Source organism: Phyllobates terribilis, unplaced genomic scaffold (assembly GCF_046119375.1).
Source record: "Phyllobates terribilis strain yellow unplaced genomic scaffold, ASM4611937v1 Scaffold_187__1_contigs__length_3656778, whole genome shotgun sequence".
NCBI lineage: Eukaryota > Metazoa > Chordata > Amphibia > Anura > Dendrobatidae > Phyllobates > Phyllobates terribilis.
In genome coordinates this window covers 3086090-3112801 of record NW_027362947.1, presented here as the reverse complement: position 1 = coordinate 3112801, position 26712 = coordinate 3086090, and positions in this window count along the sequence as shown.

The following is a 26712-nucleotide window of genomic DNA, read 5'->3' as shown; positions in this document are numbered from 1 at the left end:
GCAGTCACAGCACATGCAGTACACACTTTTAGGAGCCTCCCTTGCACAAGTATGCGATTTGTATACTTCTGGCCACATTCTGACTAGACGTATCCAGCCTCACTCAATTCATTTTCATTGAGTTAGGCCACACATGTCTAGTTGGCATGTGACCGCATGTATGAAAATCGCCGGCACAAGAAAATCCTGACAGTGTGCAGTGCACTGTTAGAATTCAGAAGCCTGCAGTCACATAGAGTGACTGCTGACTCACCACAAACTTGGACAATCCTTTTAATGCTTCTAACATAAATAAAAATATGAGAATCAGTACTGAGTTAGTATCACAAATAACATTTACATCCAGGTACCTTATAGATGTTGTTGTTTCTAGTCGTTCTCTTTCTTTTCTTCTTCATCTTGTCCAGACTCCATGATGAGTTTTCTCATCCAAAGCTCGTCTCTGCAGACTTCTATCTTCTCTGATCTTCTGCAGCACATCCCACACGATGCCCTTAAAGATAACAATGGCATTATAATGCTCCTGAATAAAAATATGTGTCCTATGCTGAACCCCTGAATAAATAATTGCCCCTCACTATATTCCCGGCATGAATTATCACCCCCACACTGTCCCTCCTATGGTACATGCTCTGTACACTGCACTCTCCTTTCCATACTGGGTCCCTTCTTCACAGTGTCCTCTCACACTGTGTCCCCCTTATAGGGCCCAGTGTCTATACTATGCTCCTGCACCATACTCTCCCCCTCCTTGGCTTACTATCTCTTCCTGGCTATGTCCTTACACTGTTCCCCAATGCTTACCCCCAACTACTCAATCTCTATTCTGTGCCTTCTCATCACACTGCTCATCCCCTCCTTGGTATACTGTCCCCTCCTGGCTGTGCTCTTACACTGTCCCCCTATGGTACCCCCTACACTACTCAGTCTCTATTCTGTGCCCACTCACACTTTTATCCCCCCCTTACTGTCTCCTCGCACTATTCCCCTCAATATCTCCTCACACATTACCGGCTTCCTCCTCGTACATTTACCCTCTCACTAAACAATACTGCCTCCTTACACATCTCCTCAACTCCCCAAACTGTATCTGAACCCATCCCATCACCCTCACTGTCACGCCAGGTGTGGGAAAGACTAGTGCAACACAAAGGGAAAAGGGAAAGGGAGTCCAGACTCTAGGGAAAAGGGGGAAGGGGAGACCTCCTAGTCTCGTCTAGTGTCACCCTGTCTCAACTACCCTCCCTATATTGGCTCTTCATCAATTGCTACACGGGTGCCTCGCCCTGACTTTCCCTGGCGTATGGCTAAGGCTAGGGACGGGAGGAGATGAGCACTAGTAGATATCCACTAAACTCTATAGACAACAAGGGTAGTCAAACAGGGGGATATTGCTTAGCTTTTGACGACTCCAGACAAATGCACACATGGCCTCAAGCTCCAGAGAGGATGAAGTACTGCTCTTGCTAAAGCCTCACAAGTCGTAATGAATATCGCTGGCACCTCCCTCTCAGACACACCAGGTATTTATACACCCAGCCCAGGGAGCTAATTAGCCAGAGGGAGGTAGTCGCTGGGTCCTAGAGACAGTCAGCCTCTAACAAGATGTCTGTAATGCCAAACGTAGAGATCTCCTGCAACCAACTGCAGGGTGACTGTCTGTCACCTCTGACACACCCGTGACAGTACCCCCCCCTCTACGAGTGGCCTCCTGACACTCAGGAACGAGTTTCTCAGGAAAAGAGGTGTGAAATGAGCGAACCAATCTGGGAGCGTTCACCTCTGATGCTGAAACCCACATCCTCTCCTCTGGACCATAGCCTTTCCAGTGCACCAAGTATTGTAGAGAATGATGTTGGAGACGAGAATCTACAATCCTCGAAATCCGGAACTCCAGATTAACATCAACCATTACTGGGGGCGGTAGTAGAGGCGAGGGTTCAAGAAGTTCCACATGTTTTTTAAGTAAGGACCTATGAAACACGTTGTGGACTTTAAGGGCCTGAGGAAGTTCAAGACGAAATGCTGCTAGGTTAATGACGGCGGTTATTTTATAGGGACCAATAAACCTAGGTCCCAGCTTCCAAGAAGGAACTTTCAATCTTATATTCCTGGTAGGCAACCACACAAAGTCATTCACATTCAGGTCCGGACCTTGCAAGCTTTTTCTGTTAGCCATACGTTTATACCTGTCTCCCATGATCTTTAAATTACTCAGCACACCCTGCCATACCGAGGAGAGCGATGAAGCAAACCGTTCCTCCTCAGGAACTCCTGAAGCTTCTACCCCACTAAAGGTATCAAACTGTGGGTGATAACCGTATGCACCGAAGAACAGTGACATGCCAGTGGATTCTTGACGATGATTATTAATGGAAAATTCTGCCAGCGGTAGGTAGGATGCCCAATCCTCCTGATTTTCGGAAACGAAACACCTGAGGTAGGTCTCCAAATTCTGATTGACACGCTCGGTCTGTCCATTCGACTAAGGGTGGAAGGCAGAGGAAAAGGACAGCTGCACCACCAGTCGAGAACAGAATGCCCTCCAGAACATGGAAACAAACTGGGTCCCCCGATCTGACACCACATGGGAGGAAACCCCGTGAAGCTTCACAATCTCATTTATGAACACCTGAACAAGTGTCTTGTCATTTGGAAGTGCAGGCAATGCGACAAAATAAACCATTTTACTGAACCTATCTACTACCACCAAATCCACCGTTTTGCCTGCAGAAACCAGTAGGTCAGTAATAAAATCCATGGACAATTGTGTCCATGGCCTACTAGGGATAGGTAGCGGAAGAAGAGTACCAGACGGATGGGTATGCGAAACCTTAGAACGCGTGCAAATACTACAAGCAGCTACGTGTTCAATTACATCCTGATGCAACCCCGGCCATCAAAAACGACTAGCGAGGAGGTCTACCGTTGCCTTACCACCTAGATGCCCAGAAAGCACAGAGTTATGATGTTCCTTAATTACTTTGCAGCGCAGATTGGATGGTACAAATAACTTTCCTGAAGGGCAGGAGGCAGGGGCGTCCCCCTGTGCCTCCAGCAACTCACCCTCCAGTTCAGGATAAAGTGCCGAAATGAATTCACCTTTCTGTAATATCGCAGCAGGGTTCTCATGGTCACCACCACCAGTGAAACTCTGGGACAAAGCATCAGCCTTGACATTTTTGACCTCTGGATGAAAAGTGACAACAAAATTGAACCTAGTAAAAAACATGGACCATCTGGCTTGCCTACGGTTGAGACGTTTAGCTGACTGGATATATGACACGTTCTTATGGTCAGTAATAACAGTAATAGGATGGACAGCCCCCTCCATCCAATGTCGCTATTCTTAGAATGCCAACTTGATCACCAAAAGTTCCCTATTACCCACGTCATAATTTCTCTCAGCCGAAGACATTTTTTTGTAGAAAAGAAGGCGCATGGACGCCATTTACCAGGGGACGAATCCTGAGACAACACAGCCCCAACCCCGACATCAGACACATCAATAAAGAGTTGAGAAACATCGGGTTGACTGAGTATAGGTGCAGTGGCAAAATGATTCTTTAAGGAAGAAAAAGCCTGGATGGAAGAATCCGACCATTTGGAAAAATCAGACCCCTTCTTAGTCATGTCAGTAAGGGGTTTCACAGTAACAGAGTGATTCTGGATGAATTTCCGGTAAAAATTAGTAAAGCCCAGAAAACGTTGTAGAGCCTTCAGGTTCTCGGGACGTTCCCAGTCAAGGACTGCACGGATCTTCTCCGGATCCATCCAAAAACCCGAAGATGACAACAAGTACCCCAAAAACTGCACCTCCTGAACAGTGAAAACACATTTTTCTAGTCCGGCTTAAAGTTTGCTATCCCTTAATATCTGGAGTACCTGCTTAACATGCCCCTGATGAGTCTCAAAATCAGTGGAGTAAAGCAAAATATCGTCCAGATAGACCACCACAAACCTCCCTATCAATTGATGGAAAATATCATTTATGAAGTTCTGGAATACCGCAGGTGCATTGGCCAAACCAAAAGGCATAACTAGACTCTCGAAATGTCCTTCCGGGGTATTGAACGTTGTTTTCCATTCGTCCCCTTCTCTGATTCTAACCAGGTTGTAGGCTCCCCTTAAATACAACTTGGAGAATACCTTAGCTCCCACAACCTGGCTGAACAAATCAGGAATCAGAGGAAGAGGGTATGGATCATGGATGGTAATTTGATTTAATTCCTGGAAATCTAAACAGGGACGTAGACCGCCATCTTTTTTCTTCACAAAGAAACCTGTAGCCACGGGCTAAGATGAGGGTCTGATATGTCCCTTCTCCAGACTTTCCGCAATGAAATCCTTCATGGCTTGTCTCTCAGGGCCAGAAAGATTATACAGTCTGGACTTCAGTAGTTTAGCTCCGGAGGTCAGGTTAATAGGACAGTCATAAGCACGATGAGTGGGCAAATCCTGACATCCCCTCTCAGAAAAAACATCCTCAAAACCAGACAGAAAAGCAGGTAATATTTCCGTAGAGACAGTAGCAAGGGAAATATCTAGACAGTTCTCATGGCAGTAATCTCCCCATTCAATAATCTCCCCAGTTTGCCAATCAACCAACGGATTATGTTTAACAAGCCAAGGGATACCCAAGACAATCAGTGTGGGAAGATTGTCCAGAACATAGCAAGGGATGATTTCACAATGAACTGACCCCACCCTCACTTTTACATTATGTACAATCTGAGTAAATGCTCTCTCTGCAAGGGTCGCCGAGTTGATGGCGAAAATGGAAATAGGTTTATCTAAAGTACAGCAAACAAGACCATGAGTTTTCACAAACTCAGCATCCAAAATGATGACTCCGGCTCCACTGTCAGCAAACACAGAAATTTTTTCCCCACAAAAAAAGCATGCCTTTTTTCTTGTGAATCTCCGGGGAGATGTATGATGCAGATACACCCCCTTACTGCATGGGTTCTTCCACCTCCCCCAATACTGGTTCACCCCCAGACCGCTCCCCTGGCAGAGATACACAACCCCAACAAGAAGGCCCCGGAGAAGGTGGTCTCACCTGTCAATCCCGAAGGCGTCTATCAAGACGTATGGCCAAAGACATGGCAGCCTCCAAGGACTTAGGGGTTTCATATACTGCCAAGGCATCTTTCAACCTTTCAGTAAGCTCCTTACAAAATTGACTTCTAAGGGCTGAGTCATTCCATTTGGAATCCGTTGCCCATCTGCGGAATTCCGAACTGTATGTTTCCACTGACCGATTTCCCTGCTTAAGGCGACGTAGCCTAGACTCAGCCAAGGCGACTCGGTCAAGGTCATCATAAATGAGGGCCAGAGCCTCGAAAAAACACTCCACAGACTGGAGACAAACAGAGTCCTGCGGTAAAGAAAACGCCCATGACTGAGGATCTCCCTGTAATAGAGAGATCACAATACCAATCCGTAGCTCCTCATTACTAGAGGAGTAAGGATGAAGTTTAAAGTATAATTTGCATGCCTCCTTAAATACTAAAAAACATATCCCTACCTCCTGAAAACCTGTCCAGGAGGACAACCTTGGGTTCAGGCTGGACCTGCCTACCTGCAGAGACCCTCAGATTGGCGACCTGTAACCGCTGATGCTGCTGCTAAACCTCACAGCGGAAGTCATTCACCTCCAGTGACAGACTGTGAAACTGCTCTGCGAGCTCTGCAACTGAACCTGTACGAAGGGAGAAAGGAAAAAAAAGGTCCACGCCAAAAAACACACAGAGAAAGAAAAAAAAAAGGCAGATTTTTTTTTTCCTTTTCAAAACGTGCTCGGCCGGTGATAATGTCGTGCCAGGTGTGGGAAAGACTAGTGCAACACAAAAGGAAAAGTGAAAGGGAGCCCAGATTCTTAGCTTTAGACGACTCCAGACAAATGAACACACGGCCTCAAGCTCCAGAGAGGACGAAGTACTGCTCTTGCTAAAGCCTCACAAGTAGTAATGAATATCGGCACCTCCCTCTCAGACACAGCAGTTAATTATACACCCAGACGAGGGAGATAATTAGCCAGAGGGAGGTAGCCGCTGGGTCCTAGAGACAGCCAGCCTCTAGCAAGATGTCTGTAATGCCAAATGTAGAGATCTCCTGCAACCAACTGCAGGGCGACTGTCTGTCACCTCTGACACACCCATGACACTCGCTCCCAATACTGTGTCCGCATAAATTTTCCCCTTGCTCCTCATACTATGTCCACACTCATCCCCCCACTAACCATACTGTGTCTGCACCAACCCCACACACAGTAAATGCACTCACACACACAGTAAATGCCCTCACACACACAGCAAATACCCCCCCTACAAGCAGTAAATACACCCCCCAGGCAGTAAATATCCCCCTGCAGTAAAACCCCTCTGAGGCAGTAAACCTCTGACTGGCACCATGCTTGACCCGAGCCTCAGTAATAACAGGGCACCCCCTGTAAATGTCTGAAATAAAATTACATTGAATATTAATTGAACAAAATGTACAGCAGTCCTTTAAATCTCCGTATGCCACTCTAAAGAAAATCATTATACATAACCGCATATTTAAATAACCCTCCACAGGAGCATCATTATGATCCCTAAGGTGTCATTTGTCATTAGAGGTGCCTCATATGGTCGTCAGCTAGAACATTGAAAAAATGTTGGGACATCTGAAATGTAATCCCTCTTAAATGGGAAATGTATACTATCAACCTTCCATTTATCCTGTTGCCTATAGTCATACTGACCTATTCTGTAGTATGTGTGTAGATATTGTAATCTTTTGGCAACTTTACCTGCATATAAATATACTTATACGTTTTTCTGTGCTACAGCGCTATGTGCTGCTTGGTCTGGAATACGTGAGCTGCGGGGACTTTAACACCTTCCTTCTGGAGAAGGGGCGGCTTGACATCCCCAGCGCAAGGTACATTTTATATTACCTACAAACCTGATCATAACTGTATAGAAATGTCTAGGGTTGGTTCTGTTCACTTTGGTGCTGTATTATATGCCTTTGGGTTCTGGTGCTTTTTATATCAAAAATATTGTAGACTGCAGCGACAGAAACCTGAGGGGCTCCATTATTCATCAGTGGGATCTGGCAGGATTTGTTGTATGTTCTGCATATGGTCATCTTGTTCTGGTCGATCATGTACATAATATTGGCTGGATCTTGGTGTTTCTTGTTTCTCCTCGGGAAGCTACAGTCATTCATGTCTTTCTGTCAGATTCTATGCCGCTGAACTGGTCTGTGGAATCCAGTACCTCCACTCCAAGGGCGTCATCCACAGAGACCTCAAGCCCGAGAACATCCTGGTGGCTGAAACGGGCCATATTAAGATCACAGATTTCGGTCTCGCAATTGACAACATGCATGGAGACCGAACAGCCACCGAATACGCTGGAACACCGGGCTACATGGCTCCTGAGGTGCAGACAATAGTGCTTTCCTATTTCATTTTCACAAAAATTATAGTCCATGGGGTGTTAACATTTTGACCTTTTTGTTCTCTCTTCCATGATAGATTTTTCCTGGCAAGGAGTATAACGCCGGAGTAGACTGGTATTCTCTTGGTGTCATCTTAAAAGATATGGTTACCAGTGAGTGTACGTTCCATCTGACACTCGATGAGGCATCCTCCGGCATTGATGACATCATTAAACAGGTCAGTATAGTTCCAGGTTATTAGTACTATGGGTTGTACAATATTCATTTAAATGGTGAAGTTGTGAGAATGTTTTATTGCCTCTACCGCTTACCTTCATGGGTTTTACTTTATTGTTTTTAGCTCCTACAGAAAGATCCTGCCAGACGCTTAGGAGTCCATGGTAACATCAGAGAGCAGGTGTTTTTCCAGTGTATTGACTGGGTCTCTGTGGAAGCCCTGAAAGTGCCTCCACCTCACATCCCTGTAGTAAGTATATGAGCAGATCACATTGCACCATCATCTCTGCATAGGGGAAACAATGATGGGTAGAGAACACTTATTGAAAGCTGATAGTTGTTTCTATCATTTTTTGGTGTTGACTTTCTGTTGAGTATTATTTACCGCTGACACTAACATTGTTAAATCAACATCATCCAGAGCTGCAGGTCCTGGTCTGATGGTTCAGATCATTTCACTTTTCACTTTCAAGTTAATGTGGACATCATCCTTCTCCAGAAGGATTAAGATTTTGGTCATTTTAGTGCAGTTTAAAACCAGGAATGTGATAAAAAGTCATATTCTTAATGTTATGATTCTTTTTTTGTTTTATAGCCATCTAAAGCTCATCACCGTTCTCGACCACACCATCTGGAGAAATTAGAAGCAGCAGAGGCCAAAAAGTCACCTCTATCAGCAAAGGACCAGGCCATGTTCAAGGGATTTTCTTTTGTCAACATGGAAACCCTTGTCAAGACACCAGCTCCATAGTCACCAGAGCGAGCTGTCTTCCTCAGCCTCCAGAAGACCTTGAAGAACCGAAGAGTGAACATCACTGATCATCTGGAAAAACTGCTGGAATGAAGATAACCATGGACACAACACTGAGGGACCCCAAAAACAGACTCTAAAGATGGAGAAGCCAGATATTGTAATCATACGCTGGCAGTAAGTATAAGCGCCACAACACCTGCGCTTCACTATACTCATAGACATGTGCAGAACATTTTACACTAACCGGTAATTGGATTTCCTCTTGCTCATGACAGCTCCATCTTTCGGTGCTGTCTTGGGCTAAGAAGAAATAACATGGTGTGCGATGGCCGGCTATTAAGGGGAGGAAGGAGGCCGGATTTTTTTTTTTAAACAAACATCATTGCACATGTCTATGATCATTTTTACCATTACCGGTAGTAAGATTTCCTCACACTCATGAAAAAGCTGTCATGGGTGTTGGGAAGAGGTGTGTGATGGCCGGCTATTAAGGGGAGGAAGGAGGCCGGATTTTTTTTTTTTTTTTTTTTTTTTTACAGGTGAGCATAAAGATGACAGTGGATCCCAGTGGAAGAAAGAGATGCCAGCAGATCTACTCATATGCTGGCGGTAAGTATAAGCGCCACAACACCTGCGCTTCACTATAATCATTGACATGTGCAGAACTTTTTACAATAACCGGTAATTGGATTTCCTCTTGCTCATGACAGCTCCAACTTTCGGTGCTGTCTTGGGCTGAGAAGAAATAACATGGTGTGCGATGGCCGGCTATTAAGGGGAGGAGGAGGCCGGATTTTTTTTTTAAACAAACATCATTGCACATGTCTATGATCATTTTTATCATTACCGGTAGTAAGATTTCCTCACTCTCATGAAAAAGCTGTCATGGGTGTTGGGAAAAGGTGTGTGATGGCCGGCTATCAAGGGGAGGAAGGAGGCCGGATTTTTTTTTTTTTTTTTTTTTACAAGTGAGCATAAAGATGACAGTGGATCCCAGTGAAAGAAAGAGATGCCAGCAGATCTACTCATATGCTGGCGGTAAGTATACTAACCGGTAATTGGATTTTCCTCTTGCTCATGACAGCTCCATCTTTCGGTGCTGTCTTGGGCTAACAAGAAATAACATGGCGTGCGATGGCCAGCTATTAAGGGGAGGAGGAGGCCGGATTTTTTTTTATGCAGCTGAGCATAAAGTTGACAGCGGATCCCAATGGAAGACATCGAAGATAAAGGAGTCAGCAGATCTACTCATAAACTGGCGGTAAGTATATGCACCACAATATCTGCACTCCATTATAATCATAGCTATACGCAGAACATTTTACACTGTCAGTCAGTGCCGGTGCGCGGTTAGAGCAGCCGATTACTATGTACTGAGCAGTGACTGAAGCCGCGTCAGCTTTATTAAGATCTGGGCCCCAGTCACTCACAGCCGCAGCTACTTACACTGTATGGCCGCAGCAGAGTGGGCTGGCCTCATCTGACATCAGTGACATCAGACACTGCCGACCCGCTCTTTGTTCCCAAGCTGCCGGCGAACCCTGGTTCTTGCGGCACAATAGGAGTTGAAGGCCTCAAAGTGATGAGGTGCACGCGCACACCCACTCGTAAAAAGAGGGTGCAGCTATGCCAACTGGTGCAGTAACAGAAGAATCTGCGGAAACACGGTCCAGTACCATGTCACCAAAGAGTCCTTCTCACAAAATGCTCCCTCCCACTGTTTTTATGGAGATGGAAGAAGAGCCAATGCCTTCATGTTCATGTTCCATTTTAGAACATGTATATGAAGGACAATCTTGCGGCCAAAGTGCAGATGTAATGCAGTTGCCGGAATGCAACGCACAGAGACACAAGGCAGGGACAGTCAGAGATGATTATAAACAGTTTATGTATATATAAAACAGGTATTTTGAACAAGGGGATAGCAACAAGGGTATTGAACGGTAATTTGAAATATTAGCAAAATACGAAGTCTCTCAAAGTAATGTGGTGCACCCAGTCAGGGGAGTCACCACGTCAGTTCTTTATCTCTATATATGGCTCTAGCGAGGGTCACCGGTTATTCCCGCTAGGCCGCAAGTCTTTTCCGGACAAAATCAATTAAAGCAAGTTTAGCTTCTTCCGCCCCAACTATTCCCCTCCCAACCTGAGTACCTAAACCCAACTGGCCCCAGTACCGTGAGTGAACAGAAGAATGACGGCCCTGTTCACGTATGCAGCTCTTCTGCTTTCACTGGCGTGACTTTCGTGGCTCAGCAGTCTCTCAACTCCTCTCTTCCTGGCCGTTGGAGGCAGTCTCTCAAGCCGGGAATAGGGGGGTCCAGACCTTGTCTGTCGGCGGGCGACGTCGGGTTCCGCGAACTCACTCAGCACCACAAGCAGGTTCCGACTCTCCTCAGTAGGTACAGCACTCAGGTCACATCTGTGAGGGATCTGGAGCTCATCCACCGGCGTCCAGCTATGGCACCTGGCAGGCCTCCGGCTTAGGCCTGCCACGCGGGGCTTCTCAGCATGCAGGGAGCACGTCTGCTCCTCTCTGCTGCTTGGCGCCAAAAACTCCTCAGGCTTGGCGCGCTTGGCTCTTATCTCCAGGAACTCCTTCCTGGAAGTCACCTTGACGGGTCCTGCATCTAAATCTGCTCTCTCTTCTACTTCCCTTGTATATCTTGGCTCCGCTTGACTGTGTCTGGCCAGCAGATGGCAGTCTCTTTCCATCTTTGAAGCATCATGTCAGAGTTCTCTTAAAGGCTCTCTTGCCTCTACTACATTCCTCCCTCCTTTTTGTTCGCCAGTCCTCGGGCAAGTGGATTTCTTGCAGGATTGACGTCTCTTTCTAGACAATGCAAGCTCAGACAGGAGTTGGGCACACTCCTGCGTTTTGTGTTGGGCACACTCCTGCGTTTTGTGTTGGATCTGAGACCAGATAAACTCTTCTTGAGCATACCGATTAGGAGGAATTCCGGCATTAGCCCGCTCAGTTCTGCGGGGCTCCTCCTGCGGAGGTGACTCTGGGATATCCGATCAATCAACCTCTGGGGATTGCAAGTCACTTCTTGATTCATTCAGGGTCCTACTCGGGGTTTGCATCGACGGTTCTGACAGGCCCAACTTCATTGTGGCCCATCCTTCTTCATCCCCCAAGGTTCCGGTATGCGAAACCTCAGCCAATTTGTTTGAAGGCCCAACTTCGTTACAGGCCTCTGCTTCAGAAGAGCAAGGTCGCAGCATATTACGGTGCAACACCCTGGGTGTCGCAGCGTCATCCCCTTCGGGCCTTACCTCGTAGACTGGGTTGTCGGGGTGAATCTTCTTCACCACCCAATATGGTATCGCCTCCCAACGATGGTCCAGTTTACTCCCAAATCGTTTGGCCCTGACCAGCACACGGTCTCCTGGCTGGAGTGATCCACCTGAGGTCGGGGGCCGATCTGCATCCTCTACTTCCTGAAACTTCTGAGAGACCAATCTTCTCACCGCATGAAGCCGGCGCTTGTGCTCTCGAATCCAGGTACTCGGGCTACTGCCCGTGCTGGAGTCTTCTGAGTCTAGCTCTAGTTCAGTAATTTCTCGTCCACTCCTTCCAAACAGCAACATGTAAGGGGTGTAGCCAGTAGTCGCATGAACTCGATTATTATACACCCACACCAGTTCGGACACAAATTCGGGCCACTTCATCTTTTTGTCCGCTTCCAGCGTTCGCAACATTTGCAACAGGGTTCGGTTGAAGCGCTCGCATGCGCCGTTCCCTTGAGGGTGGTAAGACGTTCGGGATCGGTCGATCCCATAGATACGGTATAGTTCATCCATCACTCGTCCTTGGAAGCAGGCCCCTTGGTCAGAATGTATTCGCTTCGTACACCCATAAATCCGGATGAAATCCTGACAGATGGCCTTAGCTGCGGCTTCTGCTGTCTGGTCTTTGGTAGGCTTCACTACTGCGAACTTGGTAAAGTGATCAGTCATTACCAGTGTCCGTAACCATTGTATGAAGTTCCGATCATCAGATAGTCAATCATCAGGACTTCCAAGGGTGCAGAAGTTCGGATGGCCTGAATGGGAGCCCTTTGTTCCAGGGGTTTGCTCAACTCACACTGGCAACATGTTCGGCTGACCCCTTCAACTTTTTGCTGCAGTTGAGGCCAATACACCAGCCATTGCAACCACTGAAAGGTCTTCTCCACACAGAAGTGAGCACCTCTTCTATGAGCCTTCTGGGCTACCTGTGTTACCAGCGCCTCTGGAACTACTACCTGCCAGGTAACATCAAACTCTCGAGGTAGCTGGATTCTTCGGCATAGCAAGCCATCCTTCAGGAAGAGCCTCTCCCACTGGCCTAGGATTTGTAGGGTAGTTGGTAGGGAAGCGGCCCTGGCCTCCTGGTCGGGTCTTTGACCAAGGGCGACCCATTCTCTCAGCTTTGCCAGCTCTGGGTCGGATTGTTGCAGATGTATCCACTCGTCTCTTGAGCGGCCCAGGATTTGAGTGGGCCTCGGCTCCTCTCTGGTCTCCTGGGCGTCGACCACAGCAGCAGCAAACTGGCTGAAATCCGGAATCTCTATCCCTCTTCATGCCCGTCTAAGTAACCCGGGACAGGGCATCTGCATGAGTGTTCAGAGCCTTGGACCGATAGGCGATCTTATACTGGTATTTGGACATCCTTGCGACCCACCGCTACTCTAGCGCGCCCAGCTTGGCGTTCTCCAAGTGGGCCAAAGAGTTGTTATCTGTCCACACTTGCACTTCTGACCCCCACAAGTACTCAGCAAATTTCTCGGTCATGGCCCACACCAGTGTCAGTAGCTCCAGCTTGAACGAACTGTAGTTGTCCGGATTCTTCTCCGTATCGCGGAGCGACCTGCTGGCACACGCAATCACCCGCTCTTTTCCTCCTTGCACTTGAGCCAGCACTGCTCCCAGTCCATGCAAGCTTCCATCAGTGTACAACACGAAAGGCTGCGAAAAGTCAGCATAGGCCAGAATTGGGGCATCCGTTAGCGCCATTTTCAATGCTCGGATTGCCTCTTCTTGTCGTGGGCCCCACTGAATGGGCTGCCGCTTGGTTCCCCCAGCCGTTCCTCTCAGCAATTCATTGAGCGGGATCGCAATCTTAGCGAAGTCTTTAATGAATCTGCGGTAGTATCCAGCGAGCCCCAGGAATGCCCTCAGTTCTCTTAGATTGGCGGGTGTGGGCCACTTCTGCACGGCAGCTACTTTCTCCGCAGTGGGGTGCACTCCCTCACTGGACACAGTGTGCCCCAGATATTCAATTTCCTGCTTGAAGAGACGACACTTACGAGGCTTAATTTTCAGGCCGTGCCTCCGAAGCCGTTCTAACACTTGTTCCAGTCGTCAGAGATGATCTTCAAACGGTAGCGGAATAGATAATGATATCGTCCAGATATATTAAAGTGGCTTCAAAGTTGAGGTCCCCCAAGCATCTCTCCATCAGTCTTTGGAAGGTTCCCGGTGCATTTGTTAGCCAGAACGGCATCCGATTGAACTCAAACAGGCCCATAGGGAGAACAAAAGCTGTCTTCGGACGATCCTTCTCAGCTACTGGGACCTGCCAATAGCCACTGGCCAGGTCGAGGGAAGAGAAGAACTTGGGGCATCCTAGCGCAGATAGAGACTCTTCAATTCGGGGGAGTCGATAGGAGTCCCATACTGTACAGGCATTCAGCTTCCGATAGTCTACACAGAATCTCAGGGTACCATCCTTCTTCTGGACCAGCACGATAGGAGCCGCCCAAGGACTCTGACTTTCGCGGATTACGCCGTTCTGCAACATGTGGGCCAACAGCTCTTTCACCTCCTGGTTCATTTGAGGCGGGATCTGCCAATATCTCTCTCGAATGGGAGCAGTATTTCCGGTGGGTATTTCGTGTTGAATGTCCCGAGTGCACCCAAAATCGTCTTCATGTTGTGCAAACCCTCCATCATATCTCTGTAGAAGTTGTTCGATCTGCCTTACTTGTCCAGCAGAAAACTCAGTAAGATTAGCCTCCATTTTCTCCAAGAGGTGGCGCCCAGCCAACGGTTCTCTTCCATTCTCTTGGCTGTTGAGGGACACCTCCAGGGTCCATGGCTCTCCTTCCACAGGTGCCAGCCCTATAGTGTCAGCTCTGGTAAGGGCCTCTGGCATTATACAGACTCACGCCACCTCTTGTCGGGGCAAAAACTGTAAACTCATGCCACTTAGATTGATGCAACGCACGGGCACTCGACCCTGCTGCACGGTGGCCAGGGTCCGAGCAACTTGGAGTCCTGAGGGCGCTTCCTCTCCCTCCACTGGTTCAATTTGAAGGTCCACGCACACTAAGGACACAAGTGCCAGCACCCGTAAAGTGAGTACAGTCTGTCCCACTGGCAGTGTCATTGTGGCTTCAGGTGGTATCGATACCTTACCAAGGTACTGAGAGGTAGCGGGCAATTTTTGAATTTGACTGACCCACACGAGATGCTGGAATACTCTCTTGTTAGCTGGGTCACGAGTGGCGCGGTCCAGTTGTTTTTGTTACAGCCCTCGGCCAGGAACTGTCCGACCTCCTTCAGCACATTCATGCCCAGAGTTACAATGGGCCCATCGCCTTCGGGCCCTGTGGTCAGTACTATCCCCTTCCGACTGAGGTCCTTTCCACATGCTCGGACAGACATCCATACTACTCCCGCTACTGGGATAGGTAGTTGATTAGCAGCCACCAGCTTGACAGTGGGATCCTGCCAGGAACAAGCAACTTCAGGAAAGTGGCTTTGGAAATACGCCTCAGGCATAGTGGTCACCTGAGACCCAGTGTCCATTAGGCAGTGGATCCGCTGCCCATTAAATTCAGCCCAGATAATGGGCCTCTCAGAGACAATGTCTTCAGAGCTCCCTCTTCCACTTTCTGACGCTCGAGACCCCACAGTATGCTCCACAACCGTGGGGCATCTTAGTTTAACGGCTGCCCCCGCCTCCTCCTTTCTCGGTTTGGACAGTCTTTGGAGATATGCCCCCTACCATTGCAGGTCCAACACTCTGGTCCTCATTCTACCGATAGGTCTGGTACATGATGTGTTGGGGCCTGGTAGGAACATCTTTCTTGCTCTGGTCTCTACCCATGTGGGGCAGTAGGATTCATCAGCAAGGAGGCAGTAGGGGCCTTTCTAATAGTGTTCAGCTCACCCCGAATATCTCGAATTTCCTGACGTATCTCCCGTACCCAGTCAGGCTCCTTGTTGGTGAATCCAGGGGTAATTGCTTCATGACTTCTAACTGTGGCTTTGAGAACAGGAACTTCTTTCTCCAGGACTCTAGCTTCAACCCCTACCTCCAGGAAGCCCAGATCAGGGCTCAAACGCAGCCGCTCCATCAAGATCTGCCTCAGGAAAGGGTCTTTCAAGCCAGAAATCAGTTGGTCACGCAACACTTCATCCAATGGTCCCAGTCCTTGGTTCCCATCTCGAGCCTTCTTAGTGATATGGGCCGTCACTTCCTGTAATGCATTAACATATTGATTTATGGTCTCATGTTCCCCTTGGACCCGCTGAAACAACCGTAGGCGCAAGTGTCCCAGATTTGTGGTGTCACCGTGCATGTCCTCTAGGATTTTTATCACTTTGTCCACGGTGTCATGGTCCCCAGGTGGGCGGTACATCGCAGTTTGCCGGGCCTCCCCATCAAGGGTTAGGAGGGCCAGTTCCGCCTGGGCTGGGGGATCAAGGGGATACATACGTAGCACACTTCTCAGTCTTTCTACCCAGTCCCACAGTGACATGCCATCTCCCGTGAATTTGGGAAGATGATTGAGCATAGCCCCCAGGGGTATATGGTTCCGGCCAGCCCCAGCCCCAGACTGATCTGCCATCTCTGCGTCTGAATGTTGCATCCTGCCGACTACGCCAAATGTAATGCAGGTGCCGGAATGCAACGCACAGAGACACAAGGCAGGGAAAGTCAGAGATGATTATAAACAGTTTATGTATATATAAAACAGGTATTTTGAGCAAGGGGATAACAACAAGGGTATTGAACAGTAATTTGATATATTAGCAAAATATGAAGTCTCTCAAAGTAATGTGGTGCACCCAGTCAGGGGAGTCACCACGTCAGTTCTTTATCTCTGTATATGACTCTAGTGGGGTCACCGGTTATTCCACCTAGGCCGCAAGTCTTTTCCGGACAAAATCAATTAAAGTAAGTTTAGCTTCTTCCGCCCCAACTGTTCCCCTCCCAACCTGAGTACCTAAACCCAACTGGCCCCGGTACCGTGAGTGAACAGAAGAAGTGACGGCCCTGTTCACGTATGCAGCTCTTCTGCTTTCACTGGCGTGACTTTCCTGGCCCAGCAGTCTCTCAACTCCTCTCTTCCTGGCTGTTGGAGGCAGTCTCTCAAGCCAGGGATAGGGGGGTCCAGACCTCGTCTGTCGGCGGGTGACGTCGGGTTCCGCAAACTCACTCAGCACCGCAAGCAGGTTCCGACTCTCCTCAGTAGGTACAGCACTCGGGTCACATCTGTGAGGGATCCGGAGCTCATCCACCGCTGCCCGGCTATGGCACCTCACAGGCCTCCGGCTTAGGCCTGCCACGCAGGGCTTCTCAGCATGCAGGAAGCACGTCTGCTTCTCTCTGCTGCTTGGTGCCAAAAACTCCTCAGGCTTGGCGCGCTGGCCTCTTATCTCCAGGAACTCCTTCCTGGAAGTCACCTGACCGGGTCCAGCATCTAAATCTGCTCTCTCTTCAACTTCTCTTGTATATCTTGGTTCCGCTTGACTGTGTCTGGACAGCAGATGGCAGTCTCTCTCCATCTTTGAAGCATCATGTAAGAGTTCTCTTAAAGGCTCTCTTGCCTCTACTACACAGAGTCGTTTTCTTCAGAGGAGTGCACTCATGTAACATTACAAGGAGAAGAAATCAATTGGAAAGACCCAGCAATGTGGCCAGATGTCATCATGGACAAGGAAAGGGAGAAGATTGTATTTTCAGGGCTTTCTAATAACGAAGTATTGAAGCAGATAGTACAATCTCTGCCTAAGGATGTTGATGACCGTTCTTTTAGTGACTTTCTCCTATATGCCAAGTCATCTAATGGGCGTGAACATTTTTTCTTGGATTGGCTAACATGGAGCCCAAATAAGAAAGCAATGTATTGTGTAGCGTGCATGGCATTTTCTGTTGATCAGAGAATCAAGACTGGGAGCAGACTTTATCAGAAAGAAGGTTTTAATCCTTTGGTTTTCAAATGGCATCGCCTGTACCTCAAGTTACCAGAGCATGAACATATTGCACAGAACAGGAAGCACTACTGGAGTTGGAGAACACTCCAAAATGCCCTAGATGGCCATGCTGTTGACTTTGAGATGCAATGAAGTTTAGCGAAGGAAGCGGAGAAGCTCGTGACTCTTCTAGAAAGACTTTTGGATGCGACACTGCAATTAGGTTAATGCAACATGGCTTTCAGGGGAATATTGCAGAGAATTTGAGATCTACATAACGGCAATTTTCTTGGAACTTTGGAAATCCTGGACAATGCAAAATAAATTTATAAATATTTATAGAAAACATGTCCTGGATGCCATATTTTCAGATAGGAAAGAAGCTATTTATTTTTATTTGTGATGCTACTTCAGACGTCTCACGCACTGAACAGAACGTTGTACTTTTGAGGTATGTCTCCAGAGAGACATACATTTTTTTCTCAGAAGACACGAGAAGAAATTGAGGACATGGTTATATCAAGACTGAATGAGCATGCCATTGACCTAAAAACTGCAGAGGCCAGGTATATGATAAAGGAGCAAACATGTCTGGTAGGATTAAAGGTGTAAGGGCCAAAATTCTAGTGATATTTCCAAGGGTTCTCTTTAGTCTTTGTACTGCCCATTCTATAAACTTTGTGGGTGTTCATGCTGTTGCAAGCTGTCCTGAAATGAAGACTTTTTTGGAAGCCTAAACCGGCTATACATTCTGTTTAGCAACGGTCTTCCAACTTGATGCAGTTGGAAGGCCTTTACATGGTCTAAGTGACACCCGGTGGAGCTCAAGAATAGAGGCTGCCAAGCATTTTGAAGTTTCTTGATGAAGTTCTTTCTTACGGAAAACTTACAAATGATGCACATTCAGAAGCTGAAGATGTCTAAGACTATTTTTTGTCTTTCAGGGCAGTGATTTTAGCAACATTTTGGGTAAAAGTTCTTACAACTTTTGAGGAGAGAAAAAAAATACTACAATCTAGATCTGTCTCTTTTGGAAGTTGGAGCTGCCAACATTAAACCTCTCTCTGAAGAAACGATATTACTCAGGGAAAAGTGTCCCACTCTGCTTTCTGAAGCTGGTTTGGTAGCAGATTCCAGATTGCAAAGGACCTATTGAATGCTCAACAATAGTGCCAAAGAAAGTCAAAGCATCATGAAGCTGCAAATCCTGAAGAGCACTTCAAAGCTAATGGCCTTCTTGTGGCAATGGACACTATAATTTCTCATTTTCACCAGCGCCTCAGATCAATGGAATATGTCTGCAAGTTGTTTGCTCCAGTTCTTAAGGTGAGGACAATTAGTGAAAAACAATCTGGTGGCATCCACTGAAGAATTGATCTCTGCATACTCTAAGGATCTAAACATCATCGTTACTTTCTGAGCTGCAACATCTTCGGACAGTTTATGAAGGTACATTTACAGAAAATATGGGTCCACTGGATTTACTAAACGCCATCTACAAATTCGAGCTTCAAGGAATATATGGAGAGGTGTGTATTGCACTCAGAATTTTTAGCATCCTACCACTTTCAGTAGCAGAAGTACAGATAGCATTTAGCAATCTCTCATTGGTAAAGAACTATCTGCATTCTACAATGACAGAATAACGGTTAAACAGCCGAGCCCTTCTGTCAATTGAGCATGAGCTCGCCAGACACCTGAATATTAAAGACCTGATTAAGGATTTTTCTAACCAGCAGGTAAAACGACTGCTTGTTCCATACATGTAAATTTGCATCTTCACATCTTCTACATTGCAGCCAGTTTTACATTAGTGTGTTATTGCCATGTATGTTCCCCTGTATTATGGATGAGTGTCCTAGCCTGACTGCGGGATTACTGACCCAAAGTCCTAGCATTAGACAGATGTAACAGATCAGTTAGTAATGTTTCAGTTGTGGGACCTGCACCTGACTGACCCTGCGATGCACTATCCGTACCCCAGATGGGAATACCCATTTAATATTAGGGCTCAGTTCTAAGGATAGAGCGCACTATTGTCTGTTGTTCTTAGATTTATGGAAATACGTCTTTATTATTATGGTTCAGTTCCTTAGATCGTGTGCAATACTGTTTGTTGTTTTTATATTGCATTTTCCTGACCTCACAAAATGACCTTATTTTCATTGTATTAATTGGTTATACATGTTGTCATTGTTTTGTTTTCTGTTTGTTTTGTTACTGACACTATAATTTGCACTTTACATAATTGACCAAAGGATTTAACTAAATGACTCTCATGAAAAAGAGCGAAATGTTTAGTGGGAATGTGTTCCGAAGCTTTTATGTTAAGGGCATTGACCACTCTCTGGTTATTGTTAACCAATGTGTTTGTAAGAGGAATAAAAGGCACTTAGTGACAAAATTCAATATAGACTATATTTCTATTTCCCATATCTCATATTTAGTGCCAAAATTCAAGAAAGGCCATATTAGTAAGTGCCTTATCATCCTCTCAAACACATTGGTCAACAATAACCAGAAAATGGACAATCCTTTTAATCATAGCTTAAAGTTTTGGAAGAATTTACTTTAAAGTTTGTCACCCCTTATATCACAAAATAATAAATATTCAGAAACTGCTTTTCTAATAGACTGACACATCCAGAAGAGATCCCTTTTCATCAGTCACCTCATTATTATAACAAGCAGGATTACAATGAGAGATAACAGAATCCACCATTCACATTAGGTCGTGTCACAGCTCACCTCTTCCCCTTTCCTGCACAATGACATCTTCATGTCCCTAATATAAGAACATGGAAGGAAAACTGTCCCAAGGAAATACATAGAGTCCCCTATAATGTCTAATGTCCATATCTCCAAATAGGCAAGAGAGCAGCTTCCATAAATGTACAGAAAACAGAATACAATAATCTGCAATCAGAAATACAGATTATAAAAAATTATCACAATCTGATTTCAATTAGTTTAAAAATGTATGTGACACATTCCCTTAAAGAAAAATAAAGAAAAATATCACTAAACAGAGTATTGGATATTTTAAGAAATGTTTAATAGGTTAGAGTAGAGTAGGGCCCTGCCAAAGGAGTCTACCTTGTCGTGGTGGCAGGCTTAAAAAATCTTTTGGCCAAAACAAAAGCTGCTGGCTATGTATGTGATATAGTGTTTGATGGGAACTGTTAATGTGTGATTGGTAAGGACGTGGTGCAGAAGTGGAGTTTTTCCAAGATTGGGTGGTGGGAGTGTGGAAGATTTAAGAGATGGAGGCGAAGCTGGGGTGGAGTTTCAAGGGGGCTCGAAAATATTGCCAGAATGGGGTGCTGAAATTCCTGATGACAGCCCTGCTTCTTTATATATCAAAAATCACAGTCTCCTACTCTCCATAGGCTGGTGTTCAAAGGAGTACTGTCATGACAAGCACTGGCGTGTTCAGCAGACCCAAGGCTGTCATGGCAACCCTACGTGTAATCTATTTTGGGAAGAAGAGGTTAAATATAGGGGGAGAATCTCCCCTATTTGTATCTCAATCCGCCTGTTGGTAGACCCAAAATGACATAAAAGGGATTTTGTATCATAAAATATAAATTTTATTAAATGATATTTAAAGTTATACAAAGACAATAAATAAGGAAAGGAGTGGAGGGGTTGGGGATAGGAGAGGACAGCTATAGAGGCAGGATGAGATGGTAAAGATCCTGCAAGGAGACTAACATCCCTAAACCAGCATAGATTGTATCACAAATGTGAGTGTAAGCTGCCGGCCAGGTAATATAATGGTAAAAGACCAAGCATAGATCGTATCAAAAGGTACCTTCACATAAGGAGCATTGATAGCAAAGGTAGGTATAACATGTGGCTTTCAAGGTAATAACCTTATAAGGTAAGTCAGTGACAATAGTAGGTATAACATGTAACAAGAAAAGGTAATAATAGACAATAGATTCAGAGGTTACATTATAAAAGATATCGTCATTGTCAAAGATTTCCATTACCTTGTGCCATAAAGATAAGATCTAAGGCAGCGTGCACTAAGATGCTGGGGGGTGTAGCAGCCGCAGGTGCAGCTTCCCTCCATTCACTACTGTTAGAAGCAGATGATAGCTGAATAACACAGCCGTCATCTGCCAGCTCAGTTCCCAAGTCCACATCAAAGAACAGGGATGTATGTTATTTTTTTTTATAAACATTTTATTTTATTGTTTTACTTTTTTTATTTTAGTCCCTATACAGAACGTGAACCTGGTTGCTTCATTGCGCGATGCTGCGAGGCATGATTTAACATTGCAGCTGTGGGGGCCATTGTGTAGGTTTATTGACTAAGAAAGCCCCCTAACTTTATTTAACAACCTAGATGCCACTGATACTATAGGTTGCGGCATCAAAGAGGTAAATTAAAGATAACAGCTAGGATCAAAGACATTGACTGCTCAGTTCCTGCAGGAGCCCCTCAGTGATCCAGCTGGAATGGCGCCACCACCGGAGGTGAGTATAGCTGCTATTACTTTACTTCGTGGAAACAGTAATTGAGAAGGGTTGGTCCTAGTAGTGGACAACCCTTATATAGACTAAGGGCTTGATTCATTAAGGGGTTTATGTTGGAATTGTGTAAAACTCCTTAACAGTGATGAGCGAGCGTGCTCACCACTGCTCGGTACTCGCCTGAGCATCACCCTGCTCGACATGCTCGGCGAGTATTTTCGGGGTTGCTCGGGCGGGAGCTCTGTTCCCCGCCCTGCATGTTTGGCTCTCTTTAGAGAGCCAATGACCATGCAGGGATTGTTTGCCACACACTGTAATGTCATAGCCATGTTGGTTGTGGCATTACAGTGATTGGCTGGCCGAATAGCGTCATCGAGTCTATATAAGACCGGGCGCCGCTATGCTCATCAAAGTCTATCCCGGAAACAGGCAGAGTACGGAGAGGTCCTGCTGTGTGAGGGAGAGAATTGGCGGTGTAATAGTTACATATAGGTAGTGGTACTTCAGGAGTATGTATATATATATATCCATCTGAACTAACAGTCCTTCTGAGGACTAATCCAGCTGCATATATTAATCCTGATAGCACGAGTTAGGTGTAATTACCGGTGGTCCGAGAGAGATCCAGTGAGTCACAAACTGAGACAGAGACAGAAATAAACAACACTTTCTTTACTAAAACAGGGATTAGACTAAAATTCTGTATTGGATGAATCAGTCTCAGGTTCTGCCTGGGACACTACCTCTACTAGATACACACAATCAGCAAGAGCTGAAATCAATGTGCCAATCTCAAGGTTTCCAGCTCATGTAAATTATTCTAAAGATCTGGAACAATTTTACCTAAACACAGTGTCAGACTAGTGAGGGCGGTATATGGGGACCCCCTGAGATGGCACACTGCATACAATCCTACCACTATAAACAATAGTAATGCAAGAAACTATATCAATTGCTCTTATTATTAGGATATCCGGATATCTTAAAGTTATGGTACCGTTAACCTCGGATGCAGTCTATCACAGGCCTGTGAATCGCGGTGGCTGCAGCTAGTCCCGGAAAACTTTGGCGCCAAAACAAAAACAGAGTTCACAAAACAGCAAAAATTCCTTGTCTTGTCGGCCGATGCCGAGCCCACACGCCGGGGACTTTAGTCCTGTAGCCTCAGATTAAGGTCTGGGAAGATCTCTTCACAAAGTCTTGTCAATATCCTCTCAGTGGAAATAGCACCAGAAATCGTCTTTCCTCCCGAAGTCTCTCACTGTTATCCAGTACACCATACACGTGTTCAGTCACAGAGATGGATTGCTCAGCCTCTTCATCACCCGACAGTGACTCCCCAAGCACAAAGTCTATAATCCACTCAGCATGGACTTTCACAAAACTCCACAGAGCCACACAGCTTCCCCAGCTCAGCACTTGTTCTTAAACAGAGGAAGGGGTAAACAAACTCCACACAGAAGAGAGCAAAGACAGCATCTTCTTGCAGCTCCTTCTCACAGACTTCCTGTCTAGACTCACACATCAGACGCTCTCAAAATACACACAGTTTCTAGCCCTGCCCCTCCTCTGAGCCCAGCCATGCAAAAGTCACAGGGTCCTAGAGCTCTCCAGCTGTTATCACATTTCACACTCTCACATCAGGCAGGCAGGCAGGGTTTGTGGCAGTGTACACAGCACAAGAGGGTCCACTGCACGTTCTGTCTGCTCCTGCTGTTACAGATATCCATAGACATAGCCCCAGATATCAGGGGCCAGAGCTATTTTTTTTATGTTAATCCTGATCATTTGCTTAAAAAAGCAATCCAGAGTACACCACTTTACTTCTCCATTTGCTTGTTAGCACTGCAGAATGCAGCCAGATCTTTTCCATCATCAGACGTGATCCCATATTACAGCGATAAAAATTCAGAAATGTGTAGTGAACGTGGAAAATATTATCCTTCATTTACAGTTTGTAGCAGTGTGTCAGTGAAGCTATTCACACGTGGTCGCTGTGAATAATAGGAAACTACAAGCCCGCTATTTAAAACAGTAGGCGTCCATCAGACATATCACATATAACTGCGGTACAAATCCAGCCATTTGTAGCAAGCGTGTAAAATATTGTCTTCCATTTGCAGTTTGTAGCAGTGTGTCAGTGAAGCTATTCACAAGGGCGTATTGAGGAGCATTTTTGTTTTTGGTTATTTATTTTGCCTTATATACAAGTCATTACCTTGGAAAGGATGTTCCTTGACATTTTTCCCACGAAAATCTATTTTGGTTTAGTTTTTGCATGTTTCATTGTGAATCCGTAAAAGTGGGGTAATACTCTGACAACATTGTTCACAGCAGTGACCTGGGAGTCAGAGATGCTTCCAGGGGTCTTCCCCATGCTGTTCCCATGCCATTTGAGCACTGTTCTTATTGATTTGGACAGTTTTTGGCCCCCTGCAGACCTCCGGGGTGGGGGGGTGCCACCGAAAAAATGCTCGAGTTTACCATAGACTTAAATTGGGCTCGTTGCTGGGGTCGAGCACTCGAGCATTCCAATTTGCTCGATTCGAGCAACTAGTACCCGAGCATTTTAGTGCTCGCTCATCACTACTCCTTAATAAGTTGCAATGTTTAGCATAAACGCCAGCTCCACTATTATGAGATAGAATGTGCAGGATATGGACTGGGCGCGGCTACTCCAATCATGATACATTATGCCACTCTAGTGGTGTAACTTACTCCAGAAGTGTACTCCAGTCACTAATTGGAGGACACGTTTGGCTACAGCGCATGCTGGTTATCAGATACACCTAGTCCATTAAGAGTCATACTCTACTTAATGAATAAGGCACATTGTACTCCAGCAAGCCCCTTCATTAAAACTTATGTGCGTAACGCCAGTCTAAATGAATGTGCTTCTAAATGTACACAGAGAAACCTCAACTGAATAAAACTTAAGCCACCAACAAAAAAGTATAACCAAATTTTAGTTTACAAGCAACTTATTACTTATATACACTATTAAAGGGAATCTGACTGCAGGTTTTTGCTATGTAATCTGAAAGCAGCATAATATAGGGCAAGAAAGCCTGATTCAAGCAATGTATCACTTACTGGACTGCTTGGTACAGTTTTGATATAATCCATGCTTTATCTGCTGTTGATATAGCAGCGCTATAAATGCTGAGCTCGATGTAACCCCTCCCCCACCGCTGATTGGCAGCTTCCTATGTACATTGTACAGTTTCAGAAAACTGCCAATCAGTGGTAGGGGCGGGGTTACACAGATTAACCTGACTGGCCTGCACATGAGACCTAGTCAGGCTGTGATAATCTCCTGCTGATGAATTAATAAAATTCAGTGAAACACATGTGGTGTCAACATGTGCACTATACCTCTAAATTCATTGAAAGGTACAGTTTTTTTTTAAATGTGGTCACTTTGGGGGTTTCTGCTTTTCAGGTACATCAGGCGTTCTGCTGATGTGATATGGCACCCCAAACCATTCTGGCCACATACTGGAGATTTGTATTTTCAGGAGAAAATTGTATTATGATTTATAGGGTCCAATTTTTCTTGTTATCCTTTCAAAACGTTGGGGCTAAACCAACATTTTGGTTGAAAAAATGTCATCCTTCAATTTCACCTCCAAGTGTTTAGTGACTTGTCACCCGGTTTAAGATGCTCACTACACCCAGAAATGAATTCCTTGAGGGATACAGTTTCCAAAATGGGTTAAATTATGGGAGTTTTTGTGGGTTTCTCACCTTATGGGCTCTTGAAATGTGACATGTCATCTGCAATCTATTCCAGGTAAAATTGTGAGCCAAAAGTTTTATAGCGCTTCTTCCCTTCTGAGCCCAAAGAGTAGTCTCCGACCACATATGGAGTATTGATGTACTCAACGTTACCCTTGTAAAAATGAAAATTTGTGGCTTCTTCAACATCTTAGTGGAAAAAAACTTTTTTTTTCTTTTTCACGGCCTAGTGTTATAAAAGTCTCTGAAATGCCTGTGGGTTCAAGATGCTCACCCCACCCCTAAATGAATTCATAGTGGGTGTAGTTTTTATAATTTGGGTAATTGTGGGAGGTTTTGGATTTTAGCACTTCAGGAGCTCCGCAAATGTAACATGATGTTTATAGCCTATCTCTTCCAAAATAGCTTAACAAAGGCCAAATAGCGCTCCTTTCCTTCTGAACCCAGCTATGGGCCCCAAAAATAGGTTTCAGCCTCTTATGGGATTTCAGTGTACTGAGACATTTGGGGCTAAAGTAACATTTTCATAGAAAACATTTTTCTTGTTCCAATGTTATAAACTTTTGTGAAGCATCTTTGGATCTAAAATGGCCAGCATACCCTTAGTTGAATTCCTTAAGGAATGCAGTAACTAACATGGGGCCTTTTATAGGGGCTTTCCGTTCTTTGGGCACCTCAGGAGCTCTGCAAATGTGACATGGGATATGGAATCTATTCCAGCCAAAATTGTGCTCCAATGTAAAATTTTGCTCCTTGCCTTTCAAGCCCTGCCGTTTGTCCAAAAAGTATCTTCCAGCCACATGTGGGGTGTTGGCCCAAAATTAATTGTCTATTTTCTTCTGCTCCGTTACTGAAATGACAAAATTGGGAGCTAAAGT